Below are 17,469 nucleotides of genomic sequence, written 5' to 3' on the forward strand. Positions count from 1 at the left end.
TATTAATAGAAAGGAAAATGACTGTGGTGAGTTTTTCATGATTTGAATTAAGCCAGGCATTAGTAAATTGCTATTTGATGGCCCAAATCTGGTGATTGTCAATTTTTGTGAACACAGTTTTAGGTGTTACTGTCATACAGCAAATTCCCTACGAAGTTTGTCTGTGGGGTACATTGTGACCCAGCGTGAGAGTTGAGTAGTTGTGAAAGATAGTGAACGAACCACAAAGTCCCAATATTGACTGTTTCTTCCTTTTACTTTCAATTTGGCTGTGGGCGTTGCATCATATATTCCTGGTGGTGCTTAGGAGTTTCTCTTGGCCCAGGACTTGGGGGTCACTCCTGGCTGTGCACTTGGGGGTCACTCCTGGCTGTGCTTGGAACCACGTGGTGCTGAGGAATGAACCCCAGCATACAAAGCATGTGTTCCTGTCTGTTGAGCTCTCTACAGCCTAACTGTCCATTTTATAGAAAGTTGGCTGACCTGGATAACTCTCATGGCATAGTTGAAACAGAATTCTCTTAAACTTTAAATACCTTTTCTGTTTTGAAACTTCAAACTTCTAAAGAAGTTGAAAAGATAGAACAAGAGATTTCTATATACTCTGCCTAAATTCCTTCAGACTTCTCAGCATCATGGTTTGTCATCTATAAATGCTCTCACGCCTAAATAATATACTATCTGTGTATTCTTTTCAACATTGCTGGAAATTAATGGTGACTTAGTGATATGAGTTAATCTATAGTTTCTTCACAAGTTTTGCTATTAATGTTTTTTCTTGGCCAGGGTACAGTAAAGTATATAATTATATAATTATCTTGTCTCTTTATAGCTTTATAGTCTCCTTTAACCTAGAACTTCTTTTTTTTTTTTTTTAGTTTTTCTTTGCTTTCAGAGTAACTGGCAGGTTAATTTGTTTTCCATTTTGGGTTTGTTGATGTTTTCTCCTTATTGTACTTAGTTTTTCAACTTTTGGCAGGAAACCCAGAGAGTTGGTGTTGTGTTCTTCCCTGAATATCATAATAGGAGGCATAGAATATTTGTCTGTCACATTCCTTGTGAAAATTGAGCATTTGATCATGAGGTTGCCTGTCAGGTAGCTCACTATCAAGTTGTTGTTATTATGCCCTTTAAATTCCTTATTTTATTGGAAGACTCCTTGAAATTTGAAAATTAATCTATTATCCTACTTTCACCTATACATTTTAGAGTATTGATTTATTCACTTAACACTTATTGGTAAGTGCTGTTAAATGGTATTTTAAAACCAATTTATATTCTCTCTCTAACAAACTCTGTGCCCTGCGAATGTTTCTTCCCTGTCATGCAGTTCAGTGTCTAATACATCTGTTTGTAGAGAAGGGTTAAAATAGACGTATTTAAGGAAATCTGTAAGAACCAAGAACCCTTGACATAGCTGGGACTGTAGGAATGGTTTTGTCTGTGTAATTTTGGGTTCAAGAGGCATTTGGGAGGGGGTCACAGACCTTGCAGAAGTCCTGGAGTAGGCTGGGAACTGGTGCCCCTGAAGCACCCGAATGACAGAAGAGCCCAGTGTCGGTATTCTGGATCCTTGGGGATGTGCCCTGGGTTTGAGATGGGTTTGGGAGGGGCTTCCTCATTTAAGGGGTGGGTTGGGGAAGCACCCAGGAAGGGGTCACAGACCATGCAGAAGTTTCAGGGCAGGCTTTTCTCTCCAGCAAGAATTTATTAGTTTCTTTCCTACTGCAAGGAGAGGGGTTGGTCTCTTGCCCGAACGCCTGGCTTTGGGCTCCAGCTTTCCCCACCCCGAGCAGAGCTCCCAGCGGCCGAAGACCACTGGAACCCAGCTACAGCCATGCTGGAGGCCCCTCTCCACACGTTCGGACGGGCCTCACGCATGAAGGTACCAGCAGAGGAACCCAGGTGTGTGTAATCCCATCAACAGCCAACATCCAGAGCCTTAAAAGCAAGCTCCCAGAAGCTATCTTGTAGCCTACTTTTCCCTCTGGGAGAAACTGGCAAGCTTCTGAGAGTTTCCTGCACACATGGGACAGCCTTGCAAACTTCCCATGGTGTATTCATATGCTAAATCCAGTAACAAACTGGATCTCATTCCCCTGACGGTGAAAGAGCCTCCAGTGCGACATCCTTGGGAGGGCTGAGTGGAGAGACACTTCTGAGACCTCAGGGAAAGGACGAATGGAGAGGTTACTGAGCCTGCTCGAGAAATCGATGATTAACGGGATTTCATGATTCGTGATTTATTTATTAAGACTGATGTAGGTTTGTGAATTACATAATGTTGTTTGCTATAACTATTATTATAGAAAATTTGTTGACACTATTGAAATTGCCTTTAAATGTTAGATTTATACAAAGTGTAAGAATTATAAACAAAAAATAAATGCTTTACATTTTTTTATTGCATCACAGTGAGATACATAGCTACAAATTTGTTCATGATTGGATTTCAGCCATTGGGTTACACCTGTCCCTTCACCAGTTTACATTTCCCACAGCCAATGTCCCTAGTTTCCTTCCTCCCCCTTCCCCCTCCCCCCTCCGTGGTGGCAGGCTTTCTCTCTCTCCTCTCTCTCTCTCTTTCTCTCTCTCTCTGTTTCTGTTTCTCTCTATCTCTGTTTCTCTGTCTCTCTGTCTCTCTGTGTCTCTCTTATTTTGGGCATTATGGTTTGGAATACAGATACTAAAAGTCATGTACTTTACTTATAAATGGATGGACATAGAGAGTATCATGCTGAATGAAATGAGTCAGGAGAAGGACAGATATAGGTTGACTGCACTCATTTGTGGGATATTTGAAAACATAATATGAGACTAATATCCAAGGTCAGGTAAGACAGGGGCCAGGAGGACTGGTCAATGGTTGGAAGCTTGCCCCAAGTGTGTGGGGCAAAGGATAAATAGGATAGAAAAGGGACCGGTATGACAATAATAGTTAGAAATAATCAATCTGAACAAGAAATGAGAAATGCTTTTTATTTTTTAATAAGATGGTTTTCTCTAAAAGCATATTCTGTTAGTGCACTTACATATGCTTGGTGATTAGACCCTTTCAAGTGGGCAGATTAAAAAAAGAAATTCTTTTTTAAAGTATTAGAAGAAACTGCCAGTTGAAAATTAGGAACAAAATTTGTCACTGAAATTATAAGCTGATAGGAAAATCTGCTTTTAGTTTCTAAAATTCTACTTGCCTTTATTTCATGAGTAGAGACCTGCCCTTTTTAGTTGGTAATCGATTTGAAGAGGATGCTTTGTTGAACAATTAGATACAGCATGTGGGTAGCTTTTTTATTTTTTTAAATAACGAAACAAAACCTTGATTTTTATACATTTGTTCTCCCAGCAAATTGTATCTGGTGAGCATAATAATAGTACTAAAGAGATGATTGTTCTTTTTTTGCAAGAGAAATTTAGAGAAATTTTCCATTCTTATTTTCTTCTATCTGCAGAATGCACAAAATTACAAAGAATGAGAGAGAGAGACAGACAGACAGAGAGAGGCAGAGAGAAGGAGGAAGATGGAGGGAGGGAGAGATAGATAGAGAGAGAGAGAGAGAGAGAGAGAGAGAGAGAGAGAAAGAGAGAGACAGAGACAGAGACAGAGAGAGGAGAGATATAGATTGTTTCCACTCCCATTTTTTGAGAAATCAGAGCTTGAGTAATTGTCAATTTGACTAAAAGATGGAGCTGCAGTTTGGAATTCCTTCTCTGACAGTACAATAAAGGATCACTCTTGAACTCTTGATAATACATGTTTAACTTCATATTTTGTCACTTTAATATAAGCAGTGACCTATGGGCTTTTAAAAGGTGGTTTTGGATTAAACAGTGCAATGGGGACTGAAAGGATTAATTTAGGCTGATATGGTTTTTCTACTCCCAAGTTAAGTGGCTTAGACAGTTCTGGAAAGGTTATGTTTAAGGAGAGAAAACACTGCTTTCTCTTCGATATTAAAAAATACTTGTGGAAATGTCTGTACTGTATAATAACTGATATATATTTTTTCTGGCTACAGTGAGAAGTTGAATCTATAAGTGAGGAGTAGGCTTTAGACGCTTAGCCACCACCTCCCTAAATTTATAATTTAATTTTAAATTTATAATTTAAAAGTTAAGAGAGAGGGAGTGCTCATTAAAAATTCTAGGATGTCAGAGACTCTAGTTATAATGCTGTACTACTTCTATGGAGTAAAACCGTGGTTTTGGCTAAAGCTGCTGCTTTTACTAAAAATGGCCTAATAAGGGCCTCAGGTTCTCTGATTTTGTGCATTGCCCTTCAATGAAAAACAGTCTTACTCACTGGAAATTAGTTGAGGAAAAGCCATTCTCCTTTCCTTGTTTAGAGTTTCTAAGGGATTTTTCCTTTTTTCCCCCTTTTTTCCTAGTTTCTATTCCCCCCCTCCCCCTTCTGGCCTAAGCAAAGGGGCCGTGTATGCTCTGGAATTTACTTTTATTGGGGCAGGGGGAAGGGTTTGGTGCCAGGGGAATGAACTTGGATCAGCCACGTGCAAAGCAAGAAATCCCTTAACCCTTAACTGACTTTAAGACCTCACATATCATAATTTAAACAGCATTGATTTGGTTTCTCAGTAGGACTCTCTTTTGAAAGATGCATGCTTCATATTAATTGTGGAAAGATATTCTTTTAAAATTTGAATTTTTCTAGTACTCTGATCTTTTATTAATTTGATTCAAATATTATTAAGCTATAACCGCAGTAATTGTTGAATCATTATGCAAACAACAAAGTTTTCCTCCTTTTGATCTTGTGCTTGATAGTAAATCTAGTAGAGTGGTGTTTTCTAGAGTTGTATGAAGGATGTAGTTAGACTGGAAGCTTAAGTCAGAACTCTTTGTAGGTTCAGATTCTAATTTCTTATATTTTGGTCACCAAAATGGTCTAAAGCCTCCACAGTTGTATTTATCTCTTTCTAATTTTAGCCATACTAATGGTATGAAGTATTGTCATTTTTATGTTATTTTTCACTTTCCTTTTAATGAATTTGAACAATTTCTGCATATTTGTTGGCAGTTTATAATTGTGTCTGTACAGATCTCCTGCTCATAATTTTTGCTCAGTTTAAAATATCAGATTATCTGTCACTTCTGGTATATCTAGTTTCCTAATTATATTTGGGTTTTACATCCTTTGCTATTGATCTGTTTCTCTACTCCTGAACTGATATTCATTGTGTCCCCATTACAATTCATTTTATTACATTTTGCTAAATGGTAACAAAAATATCTTGTCATGAAAAATTCAGTTGACATCTTGATTATAAATATAATAAGGAGATAGATTAATCTGAAAAGGTTATTTCCTTTCGTTTTCCTCTTTTTGGCCAACCTCCTTTTTGGAGGTGCTCAGGGTTTACCCTCCCGGCTCTGTCCTCCGGGATCACTCCTGGCTGGTTCAGAGCTTGGACCTGAGTGTGCAGTATTGCTCAGGCCCTGGGGTGCTGGGGATACACAGATCACCCCAACGGTGTGGAGGATGTGCAGGCCTGCACCCCATGTTGCTTGTAGAACTATGCAGGGCTGGGTAGAACCTGGGCCTAAGTATTATGCCCTCACTGCTGTCCCATTTCCTAGCCCTGGTGAGATTGTTTTGTTCCTCTGTCTTTATCAATCATCTGATAGTCTTTTATAAAAAGTCTTATAGGTTTTATGTTGGACTTATATTTAGTCTTCATACAGTGAATGTGGTATTTCCTTGATTGCTCTAATTGCAGTTAGCTTTATATGTGACTCTTCTATGCAACAATTCTATTTAATGGTCGTATTAGTACTTCTAACTTAGCAGATTTACTTCCATATTATATGTTGTGTATATAATCATATTACTTGAAATTATTGGTAATTAAATTCCTTTAAAATTCTCTTTTGTTGTTTTAGCTAGAAACGCAAGTACAACATTGAATAGAAACAAAGAAAGCAGGAATCCTTTCTTTATTCCTGTATTTATAGTGATACATCTGAGTGTTAACCTTGTTGTGTGGTATTTGTTTCTGGTTTCAAGTGGTATCTGTTCCCTTTTATTAGATTAAGAGCTTTGCCTTACTCTACATTGCCAGTCACTGAAATTTTTTTTCTCAAGTATATTGCAAAATATATCAGTATTCTTACTGCTGTAGTTCTCTTTTGATATTGAAACACAGTTGAGTCCTAAAGTATGTTGAGACCTTTTTGCATTCCTGATACTTTGTCGTATTGTACTTTTTATTGAGTCAACTCGATAGTGTCCTCTGTGTGCCATTTATGTTTATGATTAAAATTAGCTCTTACTACTTTTGCAGTGCTCTTAGAAGGATAGTTCCTAATGAATTGAATTTAATGGATTCTCCTTTTTGTGCTCCCTGACTCTATTTTCTAAAGAGAGAAATGTTCTATTTCCTGAATGCTTGTGAAAAATCACCCATAAAACTGTATTTACTGCTATGTATAGTTAACAGTCTTTTTGGAAGTTGAGATTTTAATTTCTCAAAAGTCATTTTTGTTTATTTAACTTTAAAAATTTAAATTTGTGGACTTGTGACTGAAAACTCCAGGTTCAGTGGAATCTGAAATGGGTGACCTTCACCCACATCCCTCCATATTTCCTGCAACTCGACAATCACACTCCCAAGCCACCTCTGCCACCAGATAATTTCATCATGGTCCATGATCCTGAGACCCATTATCCTCTCTTGGAAGAGAGCATAAGACAACAAACGCTATAGCCATGCTGGTGGACCCCACGCCAGGCTGATCCATTCGGAGCACCCTGGAGGGGGCAGGTGAGGCCCTCCTTGCACCCAGGAATGCAGCCCCAGAAGCCAAAAACCTCCAGAACTCAACCATTGCCATTCTCATGGCCGCCCTCCACATGCTCAGGCCAGGCCTCACCCATGAGCGAACCTATTCCTAGATATCTCATACCTCACACCACTCATACTCCAAGAATACCACGCGAGATTTAATTGTTGTTTTATTTTTTCAATTTTTTTATGTTATTGAATCACCATGTGGAAAATTACAATGCTTTCAGGTTTAAGTCTCAGTTATACAATGCTGAAACAACCATCCCTTCACAAATGCCCATATTTCACCACTAAAAAAAACCCCAAAAAAACAAAAAAAATCAAAACACCAAAAATCTAGTATACCTCTCATCCTGCCCCCCTCCCCCCCTGAACTGATAAATTTCACTTTACTTTCTCTCTACTTTGGTTACATTCAATATTTCAACAAAAACCTCAATATTATTGTTAGGAGTTCCCCACTAGAGTCAGACCTGTTGTGAAGAGATATGCGGCCACGCAGTTTTGGATTTCTGTAATTTAGCAACTAAGTCCAGGGAAATTTCTTCCAGATATTGGATCATTGCAAGCTTGAAACTCTCATCTGTGGTCCTCATAATATGGTGGTTGCCACACCCTTCACCCCCGGCAAGGAAAAAGGCGCGTGAGAGAAATAGCTTTCCCCTCCTGGGCAGGCATGGGACCGCAGCTTAGTTCTCAGTCTGGAGACATTCTGCAAGGAGCTGCCCGTACCAAAAGTAGTTTAGCTGGCCTCTGGAGTCATGCTCGTGCAGCTGCCTTAACTGGGTTTAAAGTAGAAGGCAACCAATCTTAGAGGGAAATATATTTTTGCAGATATACTATATAAGCACATAAGGGTCAATCCTTAACAACATATTAGTAATCTCTTATAGAAGGAAGGGCTTCATAGCCCTTGGGTAAAATACAACAATCTTCACACACTCATCTACGGAAAGTTTTTTGGAGCATTTTCAGTGGTTTATTCATAACAGACACCACAAAATAAATTATTTCGGTTCTGCTTTGGGGCAAGGGTTTGGGTTTGGGCATCCAAATTATGGTGATGGGAAGGCTTAATGGTGGTGGGATTGGTGTTTGATTATTAAATGTAATCAGCCATTGTTAACTGCTTTATAAAAATAAAGTACTTCACTTGTATCACTAGTAGTCCTGTTGATCTTCCATTTGCTTGAGCAGGCACCAGTAATGTCTCCATTTGTCCCTGTCGCGAGCTAGTGCAGCCCAATGATATCTGCTCATTCCAGGAACAGGAAGAGCCTCAAATCGTTCATTTAGAGATTTGACGAAGAAATCTGACCATCTAGTCGGTGGGTGGCCACGAGGTCTTCTGACGTCCTGTGGTATCCAGTCTGTAACAGCTCTAGCCCAGCGGTCATCTCTGAATCGCATTACATGACCGGCCCATCTGATTTTTGATGCCCTGGCAAACAAGACAGCATCCCTGATTTTTGACTGTCGACGGAGGTCAGAACTCCGGATTTCTTCTCTCACTTGAGTGAGACATGATATTCCCAGCATAGCTCTTTCGATTCTTCTTTGGGATACCCTAATAGCATTTTCATCCTGTTTGTGTAGGGCCCAGGTCTCTGAGGCATATGTTAGTGCAGGAAGAACGGTGGACTTGAAGAGATGTGCCCGGAGTCGGAGGTTCTTCGTTCTCTTAACCACTTCGTTCTCTTCAATGCTCCTGAGTGCATTCCATGCTACTCTCTTCCTCCTGCGCAGTTCTGGCACCAAGTCATTCCTCATGTTGATTTCTCGACTCAGGTACACATAGCTGCTGCATTCGGAGATGCATTGAGAGCAAATGGAGCTTCAGGGACCAGTTCGTTTTTCATGAACATCGTCTTGTTGCGATTCAGCTGCAATCTGACCTTTCCACACTCGTGGTTGAAGACAGTCAACATTTGTGCTGCTTGGCTAATGTTTGGTGTTATGAGAATGATGTCATCAGCGAAGCGGAGGTCGTGTAGTTGCCGACTGTCAATCTTCACTCCCATTCCTTCCCATTCCAGTCGTCGCATGATGTTCTCAAGGGCGACACTGAAGAGTTTCGGTGAAATGGTATCACCCTGCCACACCCCTCTCTTTCCATCAGTGATCACTTCCCTGTAGAATGGTGAGATCCTGGTAGTGAATCCACAATACAGCTCGAGGAAGATTTTGATATACTGAGTTCGAATGCCCTGTTTGGCCAGGGTTTCACTGACCGCCTCAGTCTCAACAGAATCGAAGGCCTTATTTAAGTCGATGAATGTTAGACAGAGCGGCATCTTGAACTCTCGTGAGTTTGGTCACTGTGTGGATATGGTATATCGTGCTGAATCCCCTTCAGAACCCAGCTTGCTTGCATGGTTGTCCTTTGTCTTGTGTTCTGCCTATTCTATTCAGTATGACACGAGTGAACAACTTGTAGACGACAGACAGCAGGCAGATTGGGCAATAGTTGCCGATGTCGTGGATGTCTCCCTTCTTATACAACAGAAAGGTTCTACTGGTTTTCCACTGGGATGGAACCTTCATTCAGACAGGTAGCGTGTGAAGAGTCGAGCCAGTGTATTGACGAGTACTGGCGGCAGATTCTTCAGGTGTTCGGGTCTGACCTTGTCTGGACCAGGTGCTGTTCGCGTCTTTACCAGCGAAATGGCGTGTCGGATTTCAGAAGGGAGGACGTTGGGAACGACATAGCTATCCTGCGGAATTTGGTATGTGGGCAGGTGGACATGGCTGTCAAAGAGATCTGAGTAGAAGTCTTGAATAATTTATTTATAAAAATAAAGTACAATTAAAAAATTTAAATTTGTTATAAATTGTTGGGGGGTCACTTGTAGAGGACCCAAGAGTTGTGATGCAGTGCTGGAGATCAACCCATAGCCTTTCTTATGTGAATCATGTGCAGTTCCATTTCAGTCATATTTCTACCCCTTTTATTGTCTTTATTTATTGTTCCTTGTGTTTCCTTTGTTGTTACATTGTTGCTACGTGGGGACACATCATGGCTGTGGTGCTTGCACACTTGGTTGCAGTGCTCACACATTTTGGATGCAGTATTTGCATCCTTGGTTGTGGTTGCTGCACAGTTAGTTACAGTATTCACTGAAGAGGTCACACATTTGAGTTGCTGTGCTCACACAATCTTGGTTGCTGTATGCAAGAGGTTGCATGTTTTCTTGTGGTACCAGCGATCCTACCTGGCTGCAGTTCAGTTCCCAGAATAACCTCAAGTAGCTCTGAGCAGGCAGGCCTATCACTGCACCTGGCTTTTGAAATCATCAAGTCACTTTGATAATTAATGATTTTATAAGTCATAATATTTGCTATATTTTAAAATCAATTTTAGCACTATAGCACTGTCATCCCATTGTTCATCAATTTGCTTGAGTGGGCACCAGTAACATCTTTATTGTGAGACTTCTTGTTACTGTTTTTGACATATCGAATACAGCCACGGGTAGCTTGACAGGCTCTGCTGTGCAGGTGGGATACTCTCGGTAGTTTACCGGGCTCTCCGAGAGGGATGGAGGAATCAAACCCAGGTTGGCTGCGTGCAAGGCAAATACCCTACCTGCTGTGCTATCTCTCCTGTCCAAAATCAATTTAAAAAATGCAATCCTAGGTCTGCTTTATTATTTTTCATTATTCTTTATTATTTTTTATCTTTCTCTCTGAATCTATATTGTCTTTTCCCTTTTAAGACAATTTAGTTATTGTTGTGCCCTTTTTCCTTGCCAGACATAATGATTAGTTTTCATTTTGACTATTTATTTCTTCATAGTTTTGCTTTTAACTAACTGTACTACATTTTCCCCCCGTTGTTTATTTTTAGAGTAATTCCTTCTTATGGGTTTGTGAGTTAAGTAATAATTGACCATCATATTTAAAAAATTCATACTATATTTTTAAAATCTAAATTAGCTTTCAATAAGCTATTAATTTTTAAATAATTTGTGTTATGTTTTCTCCTGGGACTCAAGACTTAATAGTGCTTTTGAGGATTTTCAGATATGTGTGCATTTTTCATGTTAACACATTTTATTACTGTTAATATGATTTTTGAAATTGTTTAAAAAATCTTTTTTTAAATTGAGGCATCATGAGTTACAGTAGCACTGTAGCATTGTCATCCCATTGTTCATCGATTTGCTCAAGTGGGCACCAGCAACATCTCCATTGTGAGACTTGTTACTGTTTTTGGCATATCAAATACACCACAGGTAGCTTGCCAGGCTCTGCCGTGGGGGCGGGATACTCTTGGTAGCTTGCCAGGCTCTCCGTGAGGGACGGAGGAATCGAACCCGGGTCAGCTGTGTGCAAATGCCCTACCTGCTGTGCAATTGCTCCAGTCCATGATTTATAGTAGAATTATTATTGTTTTGAAATTGATTTTAAGTCCAATTTGTATTTAATGCAATGATGTGTTAATGTGGGGCACACATATGCATACATACATACTCATAAGAACACACAAGTGTATATGACTGCTCTTGGTAGAGCTCAGACACAGGAGAGTTGGGGGTTAGTGTTGCATGGGAGTCCCCAGGGCCACAGCGGGTTGTTCTCAGGATGCCTTGGGGGGTGAGGAATCAAGCTCAGGTTCTTATACGTGCGGGACACATGCTTGATCACTGGAGCCACATTCCTTGCCCTGTTCTGGTTGTATTGCTAGTTTTATCAGTGTCTTTAAGTCTGGTTTTGCATTTTATTTGTTACTTTTTTTCTCTCTGTCTTTACTCTCCCTTTCATTTTTCTAGTTTTCTGTTGCTTTCAATTGTGCTGTGTATCTACTTTTATGCTTCCTGCTGGCCTTGAGAGCAGTAGATTTCATAGTTCCATTCTTTATATGGTTCCCCTAAAATTTGAAATTGCAACATTAAATGTAAATTATTTTAGGAAATATGTGCTCTAGCGAGTGTTTTTTTTTTCTTTCCCATGTTCTTTTTGAACTTCCCTCCCCTCTTCCCCACTTTGTTTCCCCTTCTGACATTTGGTGCAACTTAGCATAACTTATACTTTTCATCCTTCATTTTTAATTAGTGTCACCTCTCAGAACCACTCTGCCCTCTTTTTCCTAAAATAACCCTTTTCTGTTCCCTCAGCCTTACCATTATTGTACTACTTAATTATTTCATAGCACTAACATAATGCTATGTACTTGTATATCTCTTCGTAAATGATGTTGTATGTCTTCCACATTAGAATATAAACTATTGGTAAGAGATTTGTTCTCTGCGTCTGTTTCTGCATCATACAGTACAGCATTCATCACACAGCAGACATTCTAATGATAGTTGTTGAAGGAATAAGTGCTAGTTTCATAGGTGAAGGACCATTTAGATGCACATAACATTCTAAGTAAAAAATGCGATCTTTTAAAAGAAGGACAGTGTACAGCATTATATATGTATGTTTTTATTCCAGAAGAGAAGGGAACATTATTACATTTTAATTTCTTTGAAGTTTACTATATAGTACCTCAAAAAGAATCAACCAAAATCCCATAAACATTCTTTAAGATTTCAGTTGGGGTGTGGGATTGTGGCTCAGAGACAGAGCATGCCTGCCTTGAAGGTTCATACCGGCTATGGAACTCCATCTTTGGCACTGCCCATGGACCTAGTATAATCCGGGTGGCAAAATGTTCTATGACCCCTGCTGCCTCAACAAAACAGTGTATCATTTCTGACACACTCTGGCCATGTATGTATGAGCAAAGCAACCAAAAATATGAACAACTAAGATGGTGAAGACCGGTCAGTACTTTAACCAAACATACATAATGTTTTGCAATCAAGTGTGTGTTTCCTGTTGCGCACTGCAGTTAAAATGTACCTGTGCACATTTGGGGTGTCCCTCATAAGCCTGGTATCACCCGGTACCAAATTTGTGACCCTTTCATCACAGCAACAACAATAGAAAGGGAAAGGAAAGGAGAAAAAAAGAATTCAAATAATCAGTTAGATTTTAAGTATTTCAACTTTTAAAAAAGAGTTTTGTAGTATAGTAGGTTAATATTTTTCAAATTATATCAAACACATAAAAAAAATCTAAAATCTCAGGGCTAGGATGGATGGAGACGTTACTGGGCCCATACGAGCAAATCGTTGATCAACCGGATGACAGTGACAGTGACAGTGATCAAACACATAAGTGAGCTAATTTCTGATTTTTTATTGTCTGATCAAGTTAAAAATATTAGGAAGGAAATACCGACATACTTATTTTAAAAGTAAGACCTCTTTGAAATATTAAAAGAACAGTAATGTAGCTCTCTCTCTTTCTCTTTCTCCCTTTCTATCTCTCTCTCTGCCTCCGTGTGTGTGTGTGTGTGTGTGTGTGTGTGTGTGTGTATGTGTGAAAACATTTGTCATGGAATAATTTCTATTGTGGTCAACAGCAAATACTCATTGACTTGGGGATATTGCAAATAATGATCAGACAAGATATTTAAGAGCCTTTGTAAATACAGTATTTCTTAATTTTGAAACATGTATAAGGGAGTATCTGTAAGTTTTCACGTAATTTCTAGTCAGTGTTTCAAATGTAGATGCTGAAAACCTTGGCGTGTCTGACAGGATTACCACATGTTATTGACCACTAGTCGTCAGTATTGAACCATCAATTGTGTCAGTAAGCATTTTAAAGTTGTCAAACTTCATTGAAAAATATTTTTTTTATAATATATACTTAAACTTTCAGCCTTTGCAGCTGAAAAAAAAAATCTAATTATTTGACTATTGATATTTGAACACTTAAAACAGTGTTTCTCTCCCCTGTAGAAAAATTAAAGGTGACATGTTGAGTAATTTATGTTAAGACATCTGTGCTATTTTATACAGAAACTATTAATTTTTGTGCCTTTTTGTTAGGATTTCTTTCATGCTTCCTATTCAAGATTACAGCTTCATTCTTCTTTCCTCCCTTCCTCCCTGTCACTTCTGTGGAAAAATCCTTTTATATGTAGTAAAACAGTAAGACTAATTTTATATATCCCCATGCCTTTTTCTACATTTCATATTTCTAATCTATAAAATGTAGAAAAGATGCTTTAAGATGTTTTCTTTACATCATTGTTTCATATTGATCCAAACCTTTCTTGCAATTACCATTTTCTTTTTTTTTTTTTAGTGAACCACTGCTTTTGCATCCTATTTCACCCAACCCGGTTATAATAATTTTGTCTTGGTATTCTAATTCTGTTTGTTCTTCCTTTGGCTAATCTTGCTTGTTTGTTTTTCTTTACTTAATAGGGAAGCATTTTTATAGCTCTATTATGACTCATTGCATTTCTGGCTAATTTACATTTATATTTTTTACCCTGGATTTTTTTTTAAATCATACTGAAGCTGCAGAATTAATTATTTATTGCGGAAGAAATGAAAAGCTGCTTAGGTTTTGCTGCCATTTCTCTATGTTATGGTCAAGTTGGAGCAGTATGCATATCTTAACCTTGCTAAGGAGTTATTGAAGGAGCTTATGTAGCCGTGGGAATGTTTCATGTTTATTACCTGAGATTAGAATTTTGAAGCATCGTTAACCAGTGTCAATATTAGATGGGCATCAAGTTAGTTGATGCCGTGACTCGCAGATGCAAAGCCTAGGTAGTAGACTTGGTCCTCCTGAGCTCCATTTTTTCCCCCCTTTCTCCTGCTGACCTATGAACTTGTACTGAAGGTGTCTAGCCTTACCCTCTATGTGGTTCCTTCTACTAAGTAACTTATATCTTATATGATTTATTTCTTCTTTAAAAGTTGGTTATTCCTTTGTATGAGGGAAACATGACCACAAAAATGTATAAATCTGTAACTGTACCCTCACGGTGATTCACTAATTAAAAATAAATAAATTTATTAAAAAAATTTAAAAAAAGTTGGTTACTCATTCTGATAATAAAATTATTTAAATTATATATCTATTTTTTAAAAATGTCTTCATAGTGTGCCTGTCTTCCCCACCTATCTCATTCTTTCTATCCAGTCTATCATCAGTTTTCTGAGTTTTCTGAGTTTTCTTTAAAAAAAGATATTTTGGAGTCAGAAAGATAGTACAGCAAGCAGGGCACCTGCCTTATATATGGTTGTCATGGTTTCATCCCCTGCAAGCATCTGGTTCCCCAAGCCCTGTTTGAAAAAAAACGGTCCCCTTTCTCTCTCTCTCTATCTTGCTTTCCTTGTCTTTTTCTATGATGCTTTTCTTTAGATGTCATCTGTCTGAGCCCCTGACCAGAGTGGAGACTCTATGATGATAGATCCTTAGTTTTGTTCATTGCTGTGACTCTGGTAACTCTGGTAGTTGTGTGACACAGAACAGAGGCTTGATAGGTGTTTAATGAATGAATGAGTTTTGCACACTACGTTTTCTAAACTATATGATACTAACTAGGCAGTGATATTATGTACCTACTGGGAGCCAGCTACTGTGATGAGACCAGAGACTTCATGATACAATTGACAGTTAATTGGATTAAGAACTTTTCCATTTTTTATGTTATTTTAGGAACTTACTACTGAATATGGTGATTTTTTTTAAAGTTTAGAAATATCTTCAAAATTACAAAGGAGGTGACATACAACTATGAACATGCTAGTTAAGGCCTCTGTATTTCCGTGAAGGGTACAGTTTTGTAAGATGATGTGTCCTGAAATTCTTATAGTCCCATTTCTATATAATTAACACATTCCATATCTTCTTAGGCCTGTTACTTTATTAAGAAATGCCATCCAAAGGCTATTTAATTGTTAAGTGCTTGTAATCCACATTTTGCTCTTACCGCCCCTCCTCACGAGTTTTGAATATCTTTAAACTTCTTTGCATACTAGCTTACTCTTTTTTGCTATTCAAGTGTTTTAGAAAAATGTATGTGTTTTAGGAAGATTTTGATAAATTGTAGCTTCTCTGATACTGCCCTTATTACAGTTAGCCCATTATAATTTTTCATCTCTCTGTGCATTTTCTTCCTCATTGTATTTGCTTTCTGGGGTCTTGAAGAGTCATTTGGTTTATTATGCCCTTTACAATTTTTGACTTATTTCTCCTGTTCTATTGCATATATTCGTGTGTATTTGTAAGCTTTTTGCGTACAGCTCATAAATTTTATCTGTAAATAGTTGCTTTTTATATTATAAATAAATGCTTTTATTACTTATGTGTATTATATTTTAGTCAGACACATTTTATGTTCATATTACATAACTAGATTTCAAAGAATTGTTTAATCATGCTTATTTTGCTATGGATACTTATTTGTTCTTGCCAATATTGTCATTGTAAATTAAAACAAATTAGGCTAGCATAAATTTGTGCTATTCTCTTTGTATAGTACCATATGCAAATAGACATTTAATGCTGTTAATGCTAGGATGATGAAGAAAAATGGCTGTGTGCCTTGTTGACTAAACAGCTGCCTAACATTGAGCTGAGATTTTCTGAGTTTGAGGACTTGTTTAATTTCTACTTTGTGCTTTTCTTGAAGAGTGCAGTGTTTCCATCTACATTTCTAGTGATTTTATTCTAGACTATCTGTTTATAAAACTCTTCCATCATTATCAATTAATATTTATTGGGTAGCTTCAGAGTGCATGGTAATATAGTGTAAACAAAGACTACCCTGCTACAGATAGACTTATTCATTAACTTGTTACTGTTTTATTTTGTTTAGAAAATATTTAAAAAACCCTACCAAATCCCAAGGCGTAGAATTACATCCTCTTACTCTGAACAATGAAAGGTGTTGTATATTTAGAGAGCATTCTGCTCAAATACATAGAAGACTTGAGAAACTCTAAATTAAATTTCCATAATTATCTATGATCTTCTGTTTGTCAACAGTTCTAACTCTGTGGTCCTACATTTAGAAAGTCAAATGAAGGATCCTATTGCTCTAGGATTTCTAATAAAACTGGGTTTCATTCTGGAGAGGAAACTACTTGGATAAAAACAGACCCTCCACTAAGAGCATTTGCTCTTTGATTTTTAAAGGAAATCCTGGAAAATGCACTTGTTGGGTTCACATTTAACTTTAGTTGCAAGATTTTTATTTGGTAAAAGATTGCATAAAAATATAATCCATTCCAGTAAAAGCAATGGCATTTTAGGGAAAATACTCATTACTATTATTTCTTTTGAATTAAAGAAGTCAAAAGACTCGTATGAATTTTCAACCTACCAACTTTTTAGGTAGCAATTAAGATTTTTTTTTTACAATTTGGCAAATTTACTATCATTTAAGAGATGAAATACTGTTGCTAGTTAATGGAGATTTCACTTTTGAGATATTTTTATTGTCATTTTAATAGTACAAAATACTTGTGACAAACTCCATAAATATGGATATAGTAGAATTATTGTTTACTTATTCATTGGGGAAAATAGTTTAGTAAGTGATAAAAATAGTTTATCACCATAAATGCCCACAATAAAATCATATATGAGCCCCAGTGAGTTCCTGAAATAATAAATGCCTTGTCATATGAAAAGAAGGAAAAGAGATATCTAGGCTTTTGTTAAAAAGAAGTTTCAAGTGTCATTTTTCAAAAATTCAGGTATCATTTAGGTATCATTATTATAATTCAGGTATCATTCAGGTATCATTATTATAATTTCAATCAGAAATAATACCAATTTAGTTATGATAAATCTTATTTAACTA

At 37.6% G+C, this 17,469-nt stretch overlaps 1 protein-coding gene across 1 annotated transcript in view; it reads left to right on the plus strand.

Moving 5' to 3' along the window:
* The window catches only part of CEP128 (centrosomal protein 128), a 465,435-nt gene that overhangs the window by 64,762 nt on the left and 383,204 nt on the right, over positions 1-17,469 (plus strand). The gene's annotated exons all lie outside the window — the stretch shown is intronic.

This window comes from Sorex araneus, chromosome 3 (assembly GCF_027595985.1).
Source record: "Sorex araneus isolate mSorAra2 chromosome 3, mSorAra2.pri, whole genome shotgun sequence".
Lineage (NCBI taxonomy): Eukaryota > Metazoa > Chordata > Mammalia > Eulipotyphla > Soricidae > Sorex > Sorex araneus.